General features: G+C 35.9%; 1 long non-coding RNA gene across 1 annotated transcript; it reads left to right on the plus strand.

The window, feature by feature from the left end:
- The first annotated feature begins 3,051 nt into the window (after positions 1 to 3,051).
- LOC145669154 (uncharacterized) lies at positions 3,052 to 19,465 on the plus strand. Its single transcript, XR_014128149.1, has 2 exons — positions 3,052 to 3,437; positions 19,301 to 19,465. It is a non-coding gene; the product is annotated as an uncharacterized LOC145669154 (long non-coding RNA).
- Positions 19,466 to 20,461: the final 996 nt, after the last annotated feature.

Genomic DNA, 20,461 nt, shown 5'->3' on the forward strand with positions numbered 1-20,461 from the left:
CAGATGATTTGATATGTGGAAACGTCACCATGAAGTTCACACGATTCGCATTTTTCGTTCTTTTTAATTTTTTGGTTTAAACCAGTTATTAAAAAAAAAGGTGGTGTAAACCAGCCAGCCCTAAAAGTAAACATTTCTTAAAAAAAAAATACATAAATAACTAGCAAAATTGTATGTAATATTTTTACTTCAAAATATTCCATACCCTCTTTTTGAAACAAAATAAAATTAAAACATAAGAGAAATATTTAGATTTATATGATACACTTAAAGGCTGCACATCTTGAGCTTTTGGTTCTGTATATTCTTGAAATTCTACAGTTAAGTTTTATATAACCATCATCACGGTTTACCCAATCCTCAAGTTTTCTGAATTTTTAACAGGAGGGATTCAGCATATCATTACGGAACTCCCCCCCCCCTACCAAAAAATGACTACGGAATATATTTGAGATAAATACAACTGCACAACAAACATGACTGAGTGGTTAGCTTCTACGCTTCTATCAGGAAGTCCGGGATTCGACCCAGCATTCGACCATTCTGACAAAGCTTTTCCTCATTCCATCTGTGAATGTAGAAATAGTGCGTGTACTGTGAGTTGGCCGACTTCCTTGCTTATTGTTTTTAAATCGTTATTATTACTAATTACCTGCAGTGACGGTTTTGCGAAGGTTAGGGGGGCGGTCTTTTGGACTGAAGCCTGTTCCCCAAAGTTACGGAATGTCTAAAACAAACGAAATATCTATTAGTTATGCCTTTACTCATAAACTTTAAGCTTCCGTCAAATAAAAAATTACGAATGTTTACAAAAACTAAACATTAGTAAGAAAAACTCCTCCCAAAATACTTTTATAAGTCCGCCACTGATTCTCAATATAAAATGATCTTCAACGTTGTATCCGAAAGATTATTGCTAAATATATAAACGAAACGAAATATTAGTTATGCCTGTACTCATAAACTTCAAGCACCTCCCAAATAAAATTATGACTTTTTAGAAAACGAAACAATCAAAGAAACCCCTCCCAAATTTCTTTTCTAAATATGCTACTGATTATTTGTATAAATTGGTATTCAAGCTTTTATCCGGAAAATTATTGCTAAATCATTGCACAACTACAGTATAACAGAAATGTGAAGTACGGTTTGATGGATAACGGATATAGAAAAAACGTAAGTTTAACTTTTGCGCTAGAAGCTGGAGTACTAAGCTCTTAGAAATGAAACGGATGACAAACTAAAATGATCTAGAGAAGAAAGAAATGTCGATAACTCAAAAGTTAAAATAAAGTTAAATAGCCTCTAAAATTGTCCTCAAATAGTACATTCTTCACGTTAGCTTTAATTCGTAAAACATGTGCTCCATCCACCTTGATGGTGAATTTCAGAGCGAAATATGGCATTTAGGTCATGGAATTCTTATCTAACTATGGAATATACTATAAGAAAGCTATTTTGATAGAAAAATCATGAAAATGAAAAAAGCCAAAATTTCCAAAATTCTCGTTCTTTTCCCAAAAAAGCCGGCTTTTTATGTGAAAAAAAAACATCGATTCGAAAAAGAAGGCATTTTTGCATCTCTAATTTGGAAGGCATTCAGCTACAAAGCTTCAAAATGCTTATAGCCTTAAACATAGCTTATTTTATGAAACTCTTTTGCTATTTTTGACTATTTTATTTGACGTTAAATTAACTCTAAATATCTTTTCTTCGAAAATAAAGTATATATTTTTTTTAAAAAATAGCCTATTCGTCTCTATATATTATATTATTAATTGATTTCTCCAGACAGAGGGTGTTTTATTATGCTACAAACAATTGTTTTTGTCATTCATTTTCTCTCTCCTCATACACAGATTTACAGCTACTTAACAGTACTTACCAACTCAGAAAAAAAAAATTAATGGAGCTCCCGTAACGGTCCCGTTTGCTACTTTTTAATTATTTTAATTTTTGCGTTATCATTGCCAGAATGAAAGTTTTCTAATACAAATTTAGTAAACTGTTCAATTTATCAAGCCACAGAGACTTTTTTTTGTTTATTAAAGGAAACAAATAGGATATCTAATTAGCTTGAAAACTCTTAATGCAATCATGATGATTTATATGGGTGGACGGAAAAAATAAGAAGTGTTTGTAAGAACTTATGACCTGCCGAAAGAAGTACTATCCTACTGAAAATTGAAACAATTGCACTCTACACAAACACAGCCAATCCACAATCCAACGATGGTGCATCTAATTCCAGCGCCTTGGCTAGCTGTGACGTCATCGATGATGACTTATTCCAATTCAACTGATAATATGGCCGATGACTTTCACAAATCAGACCAATTGTTGATGGAACTTATTGTAATTTAAAGGCATTCATATTGCTTGTTAGTCTTCCGCGAATAAAATACAACATTCCAAATTTTACTATAACTCACTTACAATTCTACACACAAAAAGGGATTTAAATTCTACAATGTGGGTTATATTTTAGCAGTTTAATATCTAGCCATTTTTTTTTTTTTTCGTAAGAAAGCTGATTTCTGAAATCCTTCTAGCCTATTTTCTTCAGAGGTTGTTGGCATCACTGCTCTTCAGCGCCATATAAATTAAATTTTGTCAGAAACTGTATGCATCCTTCCAACATCTAATTTTGTTCAGCTTGATATGATCTATCAATTCATCTAGGTGTCACCTCTTCTCAATATTATGTGTGAACAAACATTAAAATTTAAAACTTATAATTTTGGACCGTATTTCAATAACCATCTTGATAATATCACAATGAAAAGCTTGTTTAAATTTGATGAGAAATATTGATTGATTGATATACAAATTGATATGTGGATTGTTTATTTATTTATTTTTCTTAAAAGCTAATAATATTCGAAAATTCGTACTCTTGACTAATAATAATAATAATAATAATAATAATCCGAATAATAATTGTGTGAGTTTTAAAAGATGGGAAAATAACAACTGAACTTAACAATAGAAATTTCACCTAGATAAATATTGTTAGGTATTGTTAAAACACTATCTCTTCGCAACGAAAAATCTAAATAAAAACGGCTTCGTCGAACAAATTTGTATTATACTTCTCTGGGTTTGTTTTTCAGAGTAAACTATGAAATCATGCGTTCTTTTCATCTGTAATGGTGGTTTGCAATAGTTCCAGCTACATGCCCTGCATTTGTCTTGGTCTGTAGGAGTTTATTGGCTGTATGGGTCATTGTTATACCTATAGAAGTTTTGAGATACATCTCTATCTGGTCACGTCACCTGTACTTATATTTCAATAACTAAATAAATATGTATGCCTAATAATCCTGAATGACATACTGCTGCAAATAATGGCTATTCTTATGAAATTCAGAAAAATGAACGCAGAATGTTACTACAATATTAAGCTAGAATTGACAACACTGAAATGCATTGACAAGGTAAGATTTTCTCTCTTACTCACAGTCTGTAACATTAGAAGTTATTTCCAATAGGTATTATACGTAGTATAACACTCCAATGCATGTAACAGCTATTCAGCCCCGAAGTTTTGAAGGTTAAATTCTCCGAAAAAAAAAAAAAAAAAAAACCTCAAAGGGCGAACCACAACGACTGCACAAAAGAGGCGGTCACGGAATATATTCAAGCTAGATAGAATTTTACTCCATATTCCAGTAATACATTAATAAATGACAACAATTATCAATAAAGTGGAAGGAAACGGGAGAACCACGAGGAAACCCAAACACCGTGTGCGTGTTTTTCCTCATGGTTCTCCCGTTTCCTCCCACTTTCTTCATTCCATCATTTCACTCATTGTTCATTATCACTGAGCCTAGCCGGCATAACTGTGGGACGTAAAACCCAAAAATTTCATTTTCATTTCAACAATTATCAAAGTGTTATTTCAAGGCTGAAATATTCAATACAGTTGAAAAAATAGCAAATTCGAAAGGTAACAATTTATGATTATTCTTCTAATAATATTCAACAAATATACAAGAAATTTAATAAAAATTTGATTTATAATATTACTAATAACGTATACTTGATTAAACCAAGATATCAAAATTTTCCAAATTTTACTCAATTTAACAAAAAAAAAAAAAAAAAAAAAGCTATTACAAAATATGTATATATCAGCCCCAAAAGACGAGGAAAGCAAGATTTTAATTTTTATTTCTTGAAAATCGACCATTAATTGCAAGCTTAACTGGAGGATATGCAATCTAACAACACAACTTTTGTACTCGAATGTACAAAGGAATATTATCATTTAAAAAATGAACTTTTCCGTATTTTAGTTGAAAATGACAAATTACGCTAATTTGAGTCTAAAACTTGAGTAACACACAGTTTTAACGGTTATAAACTTCAAAAATCTTCAAAATTTCATACTCTTACTAAGTAAAACTATTTAGCATTGTCCCACTGTTACGACTTTTAGGCGAAACAAATCATGATTAATGAATAGGAGAATTCTGATTTTAAAAAAACGCAGGCAATGCCTGTAACAAATTCAGATGGCTTAGATTCGAACTGACAACAACTCTTCGCACAAGAGCTAAGTAAGCACAGGACCTTTTCTGAATACAGAATTTTTTCTACCTAATTGGGATTTTCTAGAGGTGTTAGTACTACGCTCCACGTCAAATAACTTAAGGAAAGTAGAAAACGTAGAACGCATACATAATAATTGAAATCGATGTTCCATGCATCCGTGCCGATGCTGGGGATCCCGTGGAGACCTTCCCATCAAGTTTGCTTGAGCCTTCCAAAATCTATTTATCTTTGCTTTGATCTTTGGATATCTAACAACACACATATGCGTGAACTTCCCCTAAATAACGCAAACAGAAATCGGGATCACTGGTTGCATATTGCCTTTTCACAACAAAACAAATAAACCTTTTGAAATTTATTTTTGAACATAGAGCGAGGATTGAGCCGGAGTTTTATTAGTTCATTTTGACTACAATGTGTATCCTAAGGCAGTTGAAGGTTCAAACTATATGACGAAAATTATGCCTCAAAGAGTCCTTCAACTTAGGGAGATAGATGAAACTCTGTATTTAAATTCCTCACAAACACAGAAAAAAGGATATAACGCATTTCAAGGTTCCACATTTTATCATATCTTTTAATCTTCAATAAGAGAGCAAAAAGTCTTTCCTATGCTCATCCATCCAAAAAGAAAAATAAAAGTTCTAAAGGAGAAAAGTGGACAATCTCAATCTTTTGATTTTTGAATTTGTGTTCAAAACTATCTTTCTCGTGCAAGAAATGGATATTACACATAGAAATGAAGAAAATAATGAACTACATTAAGATTTATTTTTAGAATGAAAAGTTTATTTTCTTCATCTGATACACATTCCCCATACAAGAATTTAAACAACTTATAATCCGAATTTAAACTACTTATTGTAAGATTTGTCTAAATAAGTATAAAAATTCTTCCTATGTAACTTAAATATCTATACAGTTACCATTATTTTGAAACCTATCTGTATGTTCGAATTGATTTTTAAAATAAAAAACTTGATGATGTTTATAATATCAATATATATATATATATATATATATATATATATATATATATATATATATATATATATATATATATATATATATATATATGTGTGTGTGTGTGTGTGTGTGTGTGTGTGTGTGTGTGAATATATATATAAGAGATAAACAGAGGTTGATAGGCTTCCATATACGACTTTTAATTGTTTAAGAAGCTCCACACATTCACCACTGGCTATATTCTATGCGACTCTCACTAGTCCTGACGATTTCCTGGCAGTGCACTTTGAACTAGAAAAGACTTTTTAAAGATATACAAGTTTTTTTTTTGTAACTATACCTTTGTTGAGATGCTTTTCAGAGGCCGGAAATTATGCATACCTTACCAAAAGAAACACAATATTTTAGAAGCCCAAATGCACAGCAGTACAGTCGGTTGGTTTCGTAACTCTTCACTGAGATGGCGGTGGATGGAATACCTCTAATCCCAGTTCTAGCTTCCATCTGTCTGTAAGGTGCCAGCGATTATTTGGCAGTGCGACTGTACAGTACACCTTATCCTGATACAGTTCCACTCGGTTGGTGTCCACTTACAACGGTGTAAAGATTTCATTGTTGTAAATATCCTTCAAATCATGTTCTTGGTAATACACAGGATTGATTTTCGTATTATTCGCAACGTCAAGTAGCTTTAATTTTCCCCAATAACAAAATTATCCACAGTCACGAAACCGGATAACTTTCTTCACTGACCTGACGAACGAAATTACTTCATCCTTTTTGCATCAACTTTGTATGTTAGCTCAAACTTTTCCTCAATTGGTGAGATATATCCATTCCTCATTCACGGCGACTAACATCTCCCGACCTCCAGCCAGGTGGCGCTGGTCTGCAGTTGATTTTCTGTTACACCTGCTAGCGGCTTGCACCGCACAAACCACATTTTGTGAATGGCATGGTAGATAATAGTTGAGGCACATGTAACTAGTGTATACAGAAGGCTGATTCGGTGGAATCTCTGATACCGTCACAGTTTTAATTTCGCACAACAGCAGCAGTATTAACTTCACGAATACGTTTCGATTTCGGCTTAGTCGGTGATGCATAGTTCATTTGCCCTCGCGCTACGTACTGCCGTACTATATGACCTTCACACTGGAGCTTACGATTCGTCTCCACCCTGAACAGCAAATCTGTGCTTGTAGCACCTTTTAGCTATGATGGAAATGTGTGCATTGGAAAGTACGTACTAGAATGTAACCTTCCCAGAACTGAGTTACTTTCTATAGCACTAAACTTGACAAGAACTCAGTCACTTTGAAAGCAGACACGTTACTGTCTCTGTGATAGTATTTTATATGCTGCACCGAGCCCCCTGGATTTCCACTTTATGGAAGCCTATCACCATCTATATCTTTTCGGCACTTAACTTTACAGTGAGGTCATCATCAATATGCAAAAGAAATTATGAAGTCCCTCAACTCGGAGTGTGACAATACTTTTCTGAGGATGCCATACGTGAAAGGATACTCATGAATAATCTTGATCTGATAATAGTTACATACAAAATAGACTGTCAATGTTACTCTCGGGTCGGGTACATTGCCGAAAACGACGTAGGTAATAGGAAGATGACAATCTAAGACAGACATTTAAGTATATGCATGTCCTGTCTACTTTTTAAAAAATATCTCTTTATCTTTTATATTTATGTTTTAATTCTGCTTTCCCTGTTTACGATGCTGTAGATACTTTGAACCAGACAAGCTGAAACTCAGTTCTGAAAATGAAAATAGATATGGAAGATGGTTTGGTGCATTGCTCCACAAATCTCACAGCACCCGATTCTGAATAAAGACCTCAACCATGCAATTATTTTATAACAATCATGTAAGAATATCGTACATGTTAGTTTCTGGTTCTTAGCATTGCGAGAGGGTATTTACCAAGGTAAATGGAAGAAAGGTATAAGAAACTTCTACTAATAGCATTAGTAAGCTGGAAGGGTGTTGAGGGATAAAATAGTACACCTGGGAACATCGTCCAACATCTAGATTCTGATATCTGGTAAAACTGTGGAGCTCACTGAAGGTCGAACAACAAACGGGAGATTTCCATATGCCTCACTATTAGGATTTACATAATGCACATGACAATTATTTAGGCAAACTTTGTTGTTGAAGCAGTAAACTACACTTTCAGGATCTTCTGTCCATGAACAGGCCCACAGTAGCTTCAAATGTCGGAGAGAATGCCACAACACCACAAAAACACGACTATAGGCTCTAAGCGGACTGACATCCCTCCAGACTCCCAGTCCAGTAATAAACGATGCATATTACCTGTAGCCTTAGTAGTCATCGTCAGCATCAGTTCAGTGTTTTCATCTGGTAGCCAGACGCTGCCGGTCACTAGTCTATTACAGATCAACAGTAGTCACCAGAAGTCTTCACATTCTTCTGGTGCTAGAAACAGTCGCACCGAGCTTCCAACTAAGGGAAGCGGGAACAACCTCCGTTATTAAACTATGTTCTCGAGTAATATGGCTGAAGCTCGTTGTAAATTGTATTTCCCAGCTACCGATTGCTTCTACTCTCAGTTCCTCATCCGGCCTGGTGCTGTCTGCCTCATCATGAAGTCTGTATGCCGCAAGATACCTTTAACTGTTTGTTGCAATTACAAGTGTGCATAGTCATTGTTAAATGAGAGTGACGTTAGAAGATCCTTGTTGCAGTGCCCCTCGAATTTTCCACAGACCTTAGTTACCAATAAAAAAATAAAGGAAAACTAAAATACTCTGTTAATGAATGGATTATAAATGTAATTTTGGTTTTTCCTTAAAAAGAGATCCCTCTTCCTTTCTAAACATGGGCTTGGGACCGGCTATGGCGGAATCAGAAGTCGGTCCTGATCTTGAAATGCATTTAATTTTCTCGATAGTCTGATTTCCGAACCAACAGCATCAGTATTGTAACAAGAATTCAGATTGCCAACACAACTTGATCATAGAGGACACACTATTCGCTCATAACTGTATGATTGGTCTTTTCACTATATTAATGCTACCTCACGTTACCGCAGACAATGCTTTTTGTACCATCCTCCTTTCGTACAACTTGCCTCTGCATTTTTCATACTGAATTTGTAAATTAAGACGCGTGTTATATATATATATATATATATATATAAAGGATACGTAATTTCGTGCTGTTAGGTTCAACAGGGCAAAAGACATGATAAGTAATAATAACTTTCCCCCTTTATTCTTACTTTCTAGCGGTGGAACTTCCAAAATTCGTGAAAACGAATTAGCTATTCTCCAGCTAGCTGTGTATCCAACCATTAAGAGACAAAATAATCGCGCTTTCCTGTACATGCAGAGCTCTAAAATGCCTGCTCCAATACATGCAATAACTTTATCGAATTCATCCTTGTGCTATGTTCACATATTTTACGTTCAGCAGATCCTAAGAAAAGTGACAGTAGTGTAATTTGGCTCCCATATCAATTCGATATTTAATTTTTAAAAATAGTTCAAAGTAAGATCAATCGACATATCAAAATGTATTTTGATTCATGATTATATCAAACTTCATTTTTATAAACAAGGGACACGAAGATGATGTGGATACAGAGAAATTGCAGAGGCAGATCTAACCCGGGGCCAGGGAGCTTAGGCCTTTTGAGTGACAAAAATAATTTAAGCTATTATTTATATATTTTCGAAAGTTTATAGTAAACTCATGATATACCTATTATAATCTGAGTTCTGGTTACCCCTATCCCCCAGCTTTTACCTTGTAGATGCGCCTCTGAGAAATTGTCTGACAACATTTCTAATTGCTCTCCAATATAATTCATATTCGAATACAAAACATCCATTCCATCGTATATTGACTACTGTTACGAACTGAGAACCCACACTTGGTCTAGTGGAGAGTACGCTTGACTTCGATTCGCGTGATCAGTGTTCGACTCCCATTGGGGGTACAGGTGAACGGCCACTGTAATCAGTAGGTCCACGTCTCCTTTAGCCTAGCAGGCATATCTGTGGGGCGTTAAACTAAATCAAACCAAACCAAACTTTTACGAGCTGAATAGTGTAAGAATAGAAAGCTGATGGCCAAAAGGAATTTAAAACCTTACTTAGGGGTTACCTTCTCTCTACTGTTTGTTTCGTATGTCTAACCCAGTTAGGGGTGAGAAGCTAAGAACATTTGAAAGTTAAAAAACATCAGAAAAATAAACACACTGCTGAACAAGACTGGACTTATTTAATATAAAAAAACACATTTTTTGTGTTTTTTATATTAAATAAGTCCAATCTTGTTCAGCAGTGTGTTTATTTTTCTGATTTTTTTTCTGATTTTATTTGCAAGACGTTGGCTATGATTGTGTGTCAATTTGAAAGTAATATATATATAATTTGATATATAATTTCTGATAAAGCACATTAGGCTTGGTAACCAAAATGTTAAAGAATATATTTTCACAGGAGGCAGCCATTTGGCCATCAAGGAATAGATAGTTATTTATATAAATGAAACATTAAAAGCGGTAGCAAGCTTAAACGTTTTAATTTTAATTGGGTTATTTTCTGAGTCATTTCTACATGGGATTAGGATCATACCAAGGGCATGACTAAGGCATGAATCATACAGTAGTCAAATTCTGATATGACGCTAATTAGAAGTAAGAATGACTCCAAATACAATATGTTCTATTTCTTCAACTTTTACGTCATAGCCACAGAAGTGCGTTAAACTGCACCATAGTGCGTTAGTTCTAAGTTAAGTTGCCGAAAAGATTACTTAATTAATAAGGTTTCTGCCCTCAGAACCTCTTCAAAAAGAATATATAAGAGAAAAGGAAGCTTTGACGGTAACAGGAACTCAACGTCGATTATTTTGCCAGAAAACCAACCTCAAAACACTACAAAAGCTTGGAAAAATAATTACAGAGGTGATTGCAAGCAAAAACTTGTGCACTTCTGAAAAAGGAGAATGTCATGCCTATTTTTGACATTTTTGAACACCCTACATGGGACCACTCAGGAGGAGAGAGATAATATTTAGGATTATTTCATCTCCCACTGTAATAAAGCTGTGCACAAATTTTTACAAAAATCTAGGGTCGTCAGGTCAGATTTTGTCATTTCATTGTTTGATTTCACGTGGAATGTCCCTATAATAATAATAATAATAATAATAATAATAATAATAATAATAATAATAATAATAATAATAATAATAATAATAATAATAATAATAATAACAATAATAATAATAATAATAATAATAATAATAATAATAATAATAATAATAATAATAATAATACATATTTAGAAAAATCTTGAAGCGAGCTTAAAGAAGTCTCTAGATCCTTTGCATTTCAAGCGTGCCCTCGAAAAATATGTGAAACATACTTCGGTCCCACCTGTGCCACCCTCTGACGGAGGAAACTCTCCCTTTGCTTAGGGGAAAGAAGTGAATGACCTCGGCTGTGTTACCAATTTGTCATTTAATCGTTTGGTCTTGACGAGAGAAGTTCATTAGGTACTTAAAATGGCCAACGAGATAGCGCACAGCAAAGTCCGTGGAAATTCATTGTGGCAACCCTTAAGCCATCAACAATAGAAAGATTTCGACCGCAACAACTTGTCCGAGGGAGGTACGGGAAAACACGCATCGACAGCAGCGCCAGGAGGGGGCACATTTGAAACAGAAAGGCACTAGAATTGAACACACTGTGTAAATAACACGAGTAACTTTTGTAAAATTAATCTGACTTAAACTTATCATTTCCTTTTCCATGGCTTAAGTAAATAGTCCTATGATCAAAAATAAGAGGGAAAGGGAGGAAAGAAATTCAACCACAATGAGGAGATTTATGCAGATATATAATTTGATAGAAAATCTTATCCGGTCTTAACTACAGTAAAAACAAACAGACAAAAAATCGATTTTAAAGCCATATATCATATTTCCAATATCTTGATTGAAACTGAGTTTCTAGAAAATGACTTTAATGAACACTTTCGTATTTCGTAAATGATCTATTGAAGAACTATGTAATATAGCTAGCAAACTTATATAGTGATTGGATGGGTTATGGCTGCTTGAATTTTTCATCAAAAGATTTTTGTTCATATTTCATTATTACTACTTTATGGCATAATAGATTTCTTTCCAGAAGTCAAGGAAGTCCAGTATATTGAAAGAATGATTTTCTTTCTATAAAGTTTTTCGTAATCATCAATGACAATTTTCTGGATATCTGAAAAATGAAGATATCAGTAGTAACTTTGCAGTACGGCATAATTTGTTATTCAATTTAAGAAACACGGAAATATTGTGCCTTTTATCCTCATTCATAGTCTCTCTGTTCATATTAAATTAGTAACACTATCTCTGATATTCGCCAGTTTTATCGGGAGTGGTGGATCTAGGCAGGGCCGTGCCGTGGGGGGTGGTGGCGAGAGGGATATCGGCCCCGGGCGCCGAAGTAAGGGGGAAGAAAAATCGGGAGAAAAGGGGGCAAAAGAAAGGAAAAAGGATTTTGAATATATGTATGGTGGCTCCGTCGTATACTCTCGCCCAGGGCGCTGATTTTCCACGGCACGGCACTGGACCTAGGGTCCTCAGGTCTTTGAGCGACAAAAATAATTTAAGCTATTATTTATGTATTTTCAAAATTTATAGTAAACTTACGATATACCTATCATACTGGCTCCTTCCCCCCCCCGCACAGTTTTTATCTTCTACATCTGCTACTGCCTATAGAATGGATTCTGAAATTTTAGAATTAAAAAATGATGAAAGATTTAGTGGTTAGCTAAAATTAATTTTGAGACAGACTGTTCCAGTTAGGGCTGTGCGATATGTCGATATATCGATATCGTCGATATCGATATCATCTTATATCGATAATCGATATCGCAAAAATAACGATGTCGATATATCGATATCGTCGATATTCGATATCAATATCCGATATCGTCGATATTCGATATCGATATCCGATATCGTCGATATCGATATCCGATATTGTCGATATTCGATATCGATATCCGATATCGTCGATATTCGATATCGATATCCGATATTGTCGATATCCGATATCCTCGATATTCGATATCGTCAATATCGATATTCGATATTGGTGTTTCAAACTTCCTCGAAAAAATCGCGGCGGGTTTTGCTTCATATTTAACGCCCCGCTTCATGAGTCAAATTAATGTAGGGCTTGGGGACTATGCTTCCCAACATTCCATGTTAATATTTAATTTTCTCTTTTGACTTCATTTCTTAACAGAATGAAGCCAAATTTACAAAGGATTAGTAAGGGTTAAAAATTTGGTTCCTTTTGAAGATAGTGCAAATCGGCGGCGGTGGGGTAGGGATGTTTCTACGTCTACTTAATCCACCTAAATATTGTGTATTTAACTTATCGGCTACACTTCTTCACCGAATCAAACCAAACTTTGTGCAAAAATTGTATTGGGCAGAAATGATGTTCCTTTCGAAGATAAAGTAGTGGTGCCCACCCCCCCCTTATGTTCATGACGCACCCCCCCCAAAATTGTCTATCCATAGGTGTTCTTCCATGAAAAAAAATCTTTTCGATTAATTTTTACACCCCCTCAAACATTTTATATAGATTTTTAACCCGCCAAATATTTCAATGACGCAGTTTGCGTCATAGCCCGCCCTTGTGGGCACCCCTTGATAAAGCCAAAACCAGTGCAGAGCCGGGGAGCTATGCCCTCCAAAATATTTCTCATCATTAACATGGCTGCATTCCTTAACCGAGTCAACTTGATATTCTCACTAAAATTAATGTTTGTGCTGTATTGCCATTGCGAGTGAAAAATCAAATGCCTGTGCTAAAATTTGCTTAAATCTAAACAGACAGGGAAACAAGAATTTACTAGTTTTTTGTGCAAAGTAATAATTTTCCGTTTATTTGTATGTGGTTACTAGATGTAAGTTGAGCCACATAACTCAGCCCACTAAAACAAACAAAAGCCTCCATTCTGTCATTTCACTACACAGACCTACATATTATGTTTAGGTACTATTAACACTTCCCTATTTCTTTGTATTTGCTTAAGTATTAGAATATGCATTATTAGGTGCACTGTTATTAGGAATGACTTAGAACCTTTCTAAATTGATTTCATAAGCAAAACTGAATAATGGTATAAGACGTAAGGTTTAGCCTAAATTTAATAAAACATGAATACTTTTAGATATGAATTTGCACAAAACCATTAACAAGAAACCTCTTAAGTTCATGTGGGAGATGTCAAGTCTTTGCATATAGCTCTTTAATGCAAAAAGATTATGAAATCAATAATAACATGAAAGAGATCTCTATTGATCGCGTGCTTTCTTTTAATTGGATATTAAAATAGAGTCCAAGTGTTAAATTTGTAAAGCCAACGGATTAACTTAGAAGAACACACACACACACATCACACATACAGAGAAAAATGAACAATAACTGTCTTGTTTAGAACTATGCCTATTAGCACTGAGTATTCAACTAGAAATGTATGATGCATTGAAGTTCATGACACTGCAATTTAGGAACAAGCTCTTTTGTTCATGGAAAGAAAATCAGTTGTTTCGCATGTTCTGCACTAACTACTCTTTCCGATAGAACGCTGGTACCTACACAAATACTTACGAGCCAGAAGAGCTAATTTTGGAAATTCACTGTCATGAGATTTCCTCCAGTGAAGGAGGTTTTCTTCCATATCTGTAGGCAGTGGCGCTATACTAATTTTCGGTGACTGGTTATATATACCGGTATATGAGAGAGAGATAGTAGATGGATACATAGAAAAATAACTCTCTCCAGTGGCGTAACTAGGGGCTTGGGGGCCACCCCGCAGACAACGTGGAATGGGGCCCCTTTTCTACGTCCTATATCACAATTTGGGGGCCCCGTGATGGCATGGGCCTCCCGCTATGCGGGGTCTGCGGGGCCCTTATTTACGCCCCTGTCTCTCTCCCTCTCTCTTAGGAAGCAAATCATACAAGATAGACAAAGGCAAATTTTCCACTGGATGCCACAAGCGACAAGTAGAAACCTACACAGCAACCCAATATAAGGTGTTGTGACGAAATTAGGTAGCACTGGGAATATCTTGGAAACGAATTATCCAAAATAGATGTTTGTCAAGAAGTATTGGAAACACTTTAACCCAGCAATGGATCAACAATTATTGATAATGGTATGTATGAGTTTCAAATGTAAATAATCCTCACCACTGCACTCATGTGATCCTAGTTTTCATTCTTGATATCTAACCAGCCCATTTAAAGGAAATTTGAAATTAAGGAAAAATCGCTTATATCTTATTCTGAGAGATCATATATCTAACCCTGTAGCTGTAAGAATTTCTTAGAACAAAGCTAAACAAACTGAAACTTGCTCGTTCTTGGGTATAACTGAATAAAATTTACTGTTATGCCTAGGTATAACAAACGGTTTAGCAAACTCGAAATATATTAACAACCGGTTCGCTAGAACCGGTGTGAACCGGCTGAATAGCACCACTGTCTGTAAAAGGCACTGAAAGATATGCATCGATTTCCTGTTGCAGTGAGGCATCAAATGATTAGCACAAAAGAGAAACGGGGATTCCCCGATTTTGCTTTTGTTGATCGGGTACGTCATTCGTCAATATCTGAAATGAAATGAAATTTTTGAATTTTACGTCCAACGATTATGCCGGTTAGGCTAAAGGAGACAGTGATAATGAGAAATTAATGAAAATGGTGAAATGAATAAAGTGGGAGGAAACGGGAGAGCCCCGAGGAAACCCACGCAACGGTGTTTGTCCACCACAAAGTTCACTTGGCAAGAGCAGGGTTTGAACCGGGACCTCATGCACCAGAAGTGAACGCACTACCACTGAGCCACCACGGCCTCTATCGTCCATATCTGGATCAAGTATTGTTTGTGCGTGAGCTTAATATACAACACACGCACGTTTTATGATATAGAAAGAACTTCTCTCTCTCTCTCAAACGCATACCGCCACACGCGCACATTCACAAATGCATATACATGAAATAAACACCTACACACAAATAAAACACGCATATTCTATGTCACCGTGTTTCATTGCAATGATGACCAATATGATAACTGAGAGAGACAACTCAATGAACATTTTTATTAACTTTTTCCGAGAAAAGAGTGGTGGATTAGAAGGAACACAAGTCTGTTTTCTGTGATTAACAAGTATTCTGAGATATCCCCCATTGAAACGTTTTGAGACCAGATTGTTTATATCAACATGAATGAAATGAAATGAAATCTTTGAGTTTTACGTTTCACCGTTATGCCGGTTAGGCTAAAGGAGACGGTGATTATGAGAAATGAATGAAATGGTGGAATGAAGAAAGTGGGAGGAAACGGGAGAACCTCGAGCAAACCCACACACACGGTGTTTGTCCACCACAAAGTTCACTTGGCAGGGGCTGGGATCGAACCCGGAACCCCAAGCGCCGGAGGTAAACGCTCTACCACCGAGCCACCGCGGCCCCCATCAAAATGAAATGAAATCTTTGAGTTTTACGTCCCACGGTTATGCCGGTTAGACTAAAGGAGACGGTGATGATGAGTGATGAATGAAATGGTGGAATGAAGAAAGTGGGAGGAAACGGGAGAAGGCCCCCATCAACATGAATATTCAAGACCAATCAATATGTTGAATATCCATATTTGATGTTGTCGATATCGATATTGGATGTTGTCGATATCGATATTTGATGTCGATATCGATATTCGATATCGATATTCAATATTGTCTATATTCGATATCGATATTCGATATTGTCGATATTCGATATTGTCGATATCGATATTCGATATTGTCGATATCGATATATCTATTCGATATCGATATCAGAAAAATATCGAATGTCGATATCGAAATTTCGATATCGCACAGCCCTAGTTCCAGTCAATGCCTAATGACCTTCACACACTACGCGACTTCGTGTGTCGTAGAAGCAGCACAATTTGTGTTTTCATCAACCAGATACTCATTCTGAAAGATGAGCTCAATAGAAGCTTTGGACACAGAGGCTTTCATTGCAGAAATTCAGGCACAGCCTAGGATATGGAACTCCAGTAGTGATTCCTATAGAAACAGAATTGAAAAAGCGAAAGCATGAAAGAAAAAAAAGGGTATTGTGCATTCCATAGTGGATTCATAGATATGCCATCGAAAGAGAAGAATCATATCGGTACGTACACTGAATGTTGCTATTTTGTTCTTTCTTACATTTTCCAAAATTCGGCACCAAGTCAATGAACTGTTGGGCGGAAATTGCAACATAAAATTACATTGTTTATCCCTTCACTTTAATATTTCAAATTAGACTTGAAAAATAGGACCAATGACCAGATATTCCCAAATATATTTTACACATTCACGAACTGTAATCCCCCAGGCCAATATATGATTTTAAAACAGTTCATTATTGTTTTATATGTTCTGTGTATTTAATAGTGTATAGCCTACTGTACTGTATACTTTATATGTTCTGTGTATGCATGCTGTACGAAAATATGAGAAATGTTTTATAAGCACTTAAACATAACACTGATGCCTCGTGACACTCCATAATGAAATTTATAAGGAGAGGCCGCGAGGCGTGAAGGTAATATTCTGTAATCAGTGATGGTTTTAGGAATGCTGACTAGGCCCCTGCACTTTGCTGTTAAAGACGCATACAAAATTAGAACCCTATTAGCATTGTAATGAATAAATCAGCCAAATTTAGTGTCACATTCCTGCGACACTTGAAGTAAGATCTAGCGTCTGTGGCATCGCTGGTGTGTGTCGAATTTCAGCGACGCAACGACACAGCCTGTGGCGCGCCATCGACACACGAAGTGGCGTAGTGTGCGATAGTCCTAAGGGGCAGCAACAGTGCTCAGCACTTACATAGACTCACTACTTTATAAAAACTTATAGTCTTACTCAGTAGCGTATTTAGGGTTTTCTTGGGGGGGGACTTTGCTAACTTTATTCTTGGAAATGAAAATTCTGCAAGATATTTTATATACTTCAATATAGTAAATACAATTTCGGGGGTAGCCCGGAAAACCCCCCTTAAATACGCCACTGGTCTTAGTACACTATTATAATTTATGTTACAGTAGAGTTCCTGAAACTCGGCCTAATGTAGATGGAAGGGTGGCCAACTTTGTGAAAATACCAGGTTATCGGGAATGGGGTTTAAAAAAAGAATAGTCCTCAGAAAATATAGTACTGTACTTGTACGTATTGCTTGCTTGGGAATACAACAGAGAATAAATTCCCCGAAGCCATAGAGCCAGACACGGGGCGGAGGAGTGGCAGTGTGATGGGAGAAAGAAGAATGCGGGAGGAGGAGACACACGCACGCGCGACCTTGAACGGGTCTGAGCGCGGTTTACATCGACCTGCCACGGTGTGGTCGAGTTATCTGGACTGTGGTGTTATCGTGTACTGCTCCACTAAAGTGAATCTGTACACTTGTTATGTCAGTATCATTTAGTATTGTATGTTGGTGTTCTAGTTTATTTCATTTACTTTCATGTTTTAACTGTTTAATTTTATTATAATTTGTACAAAAGAGTTAGCTTTTTCCTTAATAATCTTGTTTGAAAATTTGGGTGTTTCGTGTATAACCGTTGCACCTGAATAAGAAGAGGAAGAAATATATAATATATAATTTATATACTCGAACTGTTTTCAATAAAATGGAAAAGTGTATTAATTTCATGAAAGTTTAAATTTACGGAATAATCCGTATTTCAGTGTTTTTCGTTTTACAAACGAAAAAGGGACCAGAAATAAATACTAATCTTTATAATATTCTTCAAGGAGCTTCTCGTTCACTATATGACGGACTAGAGATAAACTTCTTTCCGGAGAACAATCCGGTGGCGATCTATGGGCCGTGTTTGATGTTTCTAGTTCCAACAATTGCGGACAGGGGGCGTCGAAGGGAAAATCACCGTTGCCCTACAACTGCCACCTCCAGTCTGATCCGTCACACGTCTGTCAACGGTAAGGATGTTTTCGGGGCTGCAGACCTGGACATCGGAACCAGCGCTTGCGTGACCGGCATTACGGGCAGTGGGGTAGGACAATCGAACGCCGAGTTCTAGGGACTCAACTGTATTATTAGTCCGTCCTGATGGCACAAACTTTTTAGGAATTAATTATTTTAAAATCTGTAGTTAGAACTAGCACACAAAAGATTTGATGTCAATCATTCCTTACTTTTAGTGAACATAATTTATAGAAACTAAACAATCAACAATGGGAAGTAAAAGTATTAAACTGAAATTCCTAAGAGTTTCTATATTAGTTATTAGTTGACTTCATTTGAAGGGTAAGGGGAAAAAAAAACAAGGAATGTCCACGTATGCGCTTTATCGGGTGCTTTGTTCTATCTGTTGGTGACTTTTGGTACTATTTGACTGTATATGCCATGCATGCGTAGATGGAGAAATGTCCATGTAAAAAAGGGCAAAAATTTAACTAACCCTATTCTTTTTAATATTAATATTAAAAAGAATATTTAATATTAAAACACCGTTTTCTCGAAAATGCAGTTTTGTGACATTCCTTCTTTTCCCCCCTTACCCTTCATTTTAGATTAGTAACTAGTTTCATTTAAGCTACTTTAAGTTTGCGTGAAATAACTTGTAATGTTTGTGTACTGTGAGTTTTTTTTTTTTTTTTTTTAACACCCAGGTATGGCGAAGATGAATAATTCTGGTTGGATATTGGAGAGGGCTAAGCTGCACGTGTACAGGTCTACCACTACTTGCAGAATGACATACTTAATTTTTTTTGAACACGACTGCATTTTGTTTTCAGTGTGGTTTGAATTCCTTTAATAAATTGATTCTCATTTTACTTGATTGATCTTTTAATACATTTTTCGAAATTAATTGTAAGAATGCACAATTATTTTTCGAATTCATTTGACCTACTTTTACGTCGGCCAATTCTCTTATCAAGTGACGTTTGGCCTTGCGCACAATCCTTTGCCTACCAACCCGCTTACACCGATGTTGACGACAGTGTTCGTAGGTTTCCTTAAGAAAATTTCCCTACTGTCACAAAATTGTCCCTTTTCTTATCAAATTTTCTCTAGTTCGTTGTGTCCAATTCCTATGTCAGAAATTATAAGATTAATTTAGCTACATTAAAGGAAGTGTCAATCACATTTGTTTTTTGCTTCTATTTTTTAATTTTTCCATATTTTTTTACAGAAAGATATATACAGAAATACACCCAGCCAACAATGAGTCCACATTATGCTGCTTTGAACAGACACACACACACTGTTGCTATTGTATTGGTTTATTTCTGAAGAACAAAATAAAATTTAACCACATGTGTTGCTCAATCAGTCAGCGCTAGAATTTCCCTGGATTTTCCCGTTTTATCGAAAAATTCCTTTCTCCTCTTTTGATAAATTTACCTGCGAAATTTCTCTAGATTACGGAAATTTCCCTCAAACTATGAACACTGGTTGGCAACGTTGTTAGCAGAGTTGCCAACCTTAGAAAACAAAATTATCATTTTTCTAAAATAAATTTACATTTAAAAAAAAAATCGTATATTCATTATCCACATGATAATTGTAGAAACAAGTATAATACTTCTAGAACTCCAAATTGGAGTCACTGTCCTCATCATTCGTTCGATCCTTTTTAACAACCCCATGCCGTAAACGTCGCCAATTGCCGCTAGTGTGCCACTGGCGACAAGGTTTCGTCGAGTCGAAACAGATATCTAGAGTCGGGGTGTTGAAGTTACCACCGTGTAGCAGCGAGAACTTCATTTTGGTCCGTGCCCCTTCGATTAGTCGCTGAGAAGCGCGAAGGGACCAACACGAACTATCGC

This window comes from Thermobia domestica, chromosome 13 (genome assembly GCF_964235325.1).
Source record: "Thermobia domestica chromosome 13, izTheDome1.hap1.1, whole genome shotgun sequence".
Lineage (NCBI taxonomy): Eukaryota > Metazoa > Arthropoda > Insecta > Zygentoma > Lepismatidae > Thermobia > Thermobia domestica.